This window comes from Bombina bombina, unplaced genomic scaffold (assembly GCF_027579735.1).
Source record: "Bombina bombina isolate aBomBom1 unplaced genomic scaffold, aBomBom1.pri scaffold_459, whole genome shotgun sequence".
Classification (NCBI taxonomy): domain Eukaryota; kingdom Metazoa; phylum Chordata; class Amphibia; order Anura; family Bombinatoridae; genus Bombina; species Bombina bombina.
The window spans coordinates 177,298-181,156 of record NW_026511540.1 but is presented as its reverse complement, the minus strand read 5'-3'; positions in this window follow the sequence as shown (position 1 = coordinate 181,156).

Below are 3,859 nucleotides of genomic sequence, written 5' to 3'. Positions count from 1 at the left end.
AGATACTACAGGAAAATCGCTGTCAAGTGCTGAATCTACCAAAGCTAAGTGTATCTGCTGTAAACTTTTGGTAGCTATTTCTCCAGCTGTTGTTTGTATTGATTGTCATGACAAACTTGTTAAAGCAGATAATATTTCCTTTAGTAAAGTACCATTGCCTGTTGCAGTTCCCTCAACATCTAAGGTGCAGAATGTTCCTGATAATATAAGAGATTTTGTTTCTGAATCCATAAAGAAGGCTATGTCTGTTATTTCTCCTTCTAGTAAACGTAAAAAATATTTTAAAACTTCTCTCCCTACAGATGAATTTTTAAATGAACATCATCATTCTGATTCTGATGACTCCTCTGGTTCAGAGGATTCTGTCTCAGAGGTTGATGCTGATAAATCTTCATATTTATTCAAAATGGAATTTATTCGTTCTTTACTTAAACAAGTTCTAATTGCTTTAGAAATAGAGGATTCTGGTCCTCTTGATACTAATTCTAAACGTTTAGATAAGGTATTTAAAGCTCCTGTGGTTATTCCAGAAGTTTTTCCTGTTCCTAATGCTATTTCTGCAGTAATTTCCAAAGAATGGGATAAATTGGGTAATTCATTTACTCCTTCTAAACGTTTTAAGCATTTATATCCTGTGCCGTCTGACAGATTAGAATTTTGGGACAAAATCCCTAAAGTTGATGGGGCTATTTCTACCCTTGCTAAACGTACTACTATTCCTACGTCAGATGGTACTTCGTTTAAGGATCCTCTAGATAGGAAAATTGAGTCCTTTCTAAGAAAAGCTTATCTGTGTTCAGGTAATCTTCTTAGACCTGCTATATCTTTGGCTGATGTTGCTGCAGCTTCAACTTTTTGGTTGGAAACTTTAGCGCAACAAGTAACACATCGTGATTCTCATGACATTATTATTCTTCTTCAGCATGCTAATAATTTTATCTGTGATGCCATTTTTGATATTATCAGAGTTGATGTCAGGTTTATGTCTCTAGCTATTTTAGCTAGAAGAGCTTTATGGCTTAAAACTTGGAATGCTGATATGGCTTCTAAATCAACTTTACTTTCTATTTCTTTCCAGGGTAACAAATTATTTGGTTCTCAGTTGGATTCCATCATTTCAACTGTTACTGGTGGGAAAGGAACTTTTTTACCACAGGATAAAAAATCTAAAGGTAAAAGCAGAGCTAATAATCGTTTTCGTTCCTTTCGTTTCAACAAAGAACAAAAGCCTGATCCTTCATCCTCAGGAGCAGTTTCAGTTTGGAAACCATCTCCAGTCTGGAATAAATCCAAGCCAGCTAGAAAGGCAAAGCCTGCTTCTAAGTCCACATGAAGGTGCGGCCCTCATTCCAGCTCAGCTGGTAGGGGGCAGGTTACGTTTTTTCAAGGAAATTTGGATCAATTCTGTTCACAATCTTTGGATTCAGAACATTGTTTCAGAAGGGTACAGAATTGGTTTCAAGATAAGACCTCCTGCAAAGAGATTTTTTCTTTCCCGTGTCCCAGTAAATCCAGTAAAAGCTCAAGCATTTCTGAAATGTGTTTCAGATCTAGAGTTGACTGGAGTAATTATGCCAGTTCCAGTTCAGGAACAGGGGATGGGGTTTTATTCAAATCTCTTCATTGTACCAAAGAAGGAGAATTCCTTCAGACCAGTTCTGGATCTAAAAATATTGAATCGTTATGTAAGGATACCAACGTTCAAAATGGTAACTGTAAGGACTATCTTGCCTTTTGTTCAGCAAGGGAATTATATGTCCACAATAGATTTACAGGATGCATATCTGCATATTCCGATTCATCCAGATCATTTTCAGTTCCTGAGATTCTCTTTTCTGGACAAGCATTACCAGTTTGTGGCTCTGCCGTTTGGCCTAGCTACAGCTCCAAGAATTTTTACAAAGGTTCTCGGTGCCCTTCTGTCTGTAATCAGAGAACAGGGTATTGTGGTATTTCCTTATTTGGACGATATCTTGGTACTTGCTCAGTCTTTACATTTAGCAGAATCTCATACGAATCGACTTGTGTTGTTTCTTCAAGATCATGGTTGGAGGATCAATTTACCAAAAAGTTCTTTGATTCCTCAGACAAGGGTAACCTTTCTGGGTTTCCAGATGGATTCAGTGTCCATGACTCTGTCTTTAACAGACAAGAGACGTCTAAAATTGATTGCAGCTTGTCGAAACCTTCGGTCACAATCATTCCCTTCGGTAGCCTTATGCATGGAAATTCTAGGTCTTATGACTGCTGCATCGGACGCGATCCCCTTTGCTCGTTTTCACATGCGACCTCTTCAGCTCTGTATGCTGAAGCAATGGTGCAAGGATTACACGAAGATATCTCAAACAATATCTTTAAAACCGATTGTTCGGCACTCTCTAACATGGTGGACAGATCACCATCGTTTAATTCAGGGGGCTTCTTTTGTGCTTCCGACCTGGACTGTAATTTCAACAGATGCAAGTCTCACGGGTTGGGGAGCTGTGTGGGGATCTCTGACGGAACAGGGAGTTTGGGAATCTCAGGAGGTGAGATTACCTATCAATATCTTGGAACTCCGTGCAATTTTCAGAGCTCTTCAGTTTTGGCCTCTTCTGAAGAGAGAATCGTTCATTTGTTTTCAGACAGACAATGTCACAACTGTGGCATACATCAATCATCAAGGAGGGACTCACAGTCCTCTGGCTATGAAAGAAGTATCTCGAATTTTGGTTTGGGCGGAATCCAGCTCCTGTCTAATCTCTGCGGTTCATATCCCAGGTGTAGACAATTGGGAAGCGGATTATCTCAGTCGCCAAACGTTGCATCCGGGCGAATGGTCCTCTTCACCCAGAGGTATTTCTTCAGATTGTTCCAAATGTGGGAACTTCCAGAAATAGATCTGATGGTGTCCCATCTAAACAAGAAACTTCCCAGGTATCTGTCCAGATCCCGGGATCCTCAGGCGGAGGCAGTGGATGCATTATCACTTCCTTGGAAGTATCATCCTGCCTATATCTTTCCGCCTCTAGTTCTTCTTCCAAGAGTGATCTCCAAGATTCTGAAGGAATGCTCGTTTGTTCTGCTGGTAGCTCCAGCATGGCCTCACAGGTTTTGGTATGCGGATCTTGTCCGGATGGCCTCTTGCCAACCGTGGACTCTTCCGTTAAGACCAGACCTTCTGTCACAAGGTCCTTTTTTCCATCAGGATCTGAAATCCTTAAATTTAAAGGTATGGAGATTGAACGCTTGATTCTTGGTCAAAGAGGTTTCTCTGACTCCGTGATTAATACTATGTTACAGGCTCGTAAATCTGTATCTCGAGAGATATATTATAGAGTCTGGAAGACTTATATTTCTTGGTGTCTTTCTCATCATTTTTCTTGGCATTCTTTTAGAATACCGAGAATTTTACAGTTTCTTCAGGATGGTTTAGATAAGGGTTTGTCCGCAAGTTCTTTGAAAGGACAAATCTCTGCTCTTTCTGTTCTTTTTCACAGAAAGATTGCTATTCTTCCTGATATTCATTGTTTTGTACAAGCTTTGGTTCGTATAAAACCTGTCATTAAGTCAATTTCTCCTCCTTGGAGTTTGAATTTGGTTCTGGGAGCTCTTCAAGCTCCTCCGTTTGAACCTATGCATTCATTGGACATTAAATTACTTTCTTGGAAAGTTTTGTTCCTTTTGGCCATCTCTTCTGCCAGAAGAGTTTCTGAATTATCTGCTCTTTCTTGTGAGTCTCCTTTTCTGATTTTTCATCAGGATAAGGCGGTGTTGCGAACTTCTTTTGAATTTTTACCTAAAGTTGTGAATTCCAACAACATTAGTAGAGAAATTGTGGTTCCTTCATTATGTCCTAATCCTAAGAATTCTAAGGAGA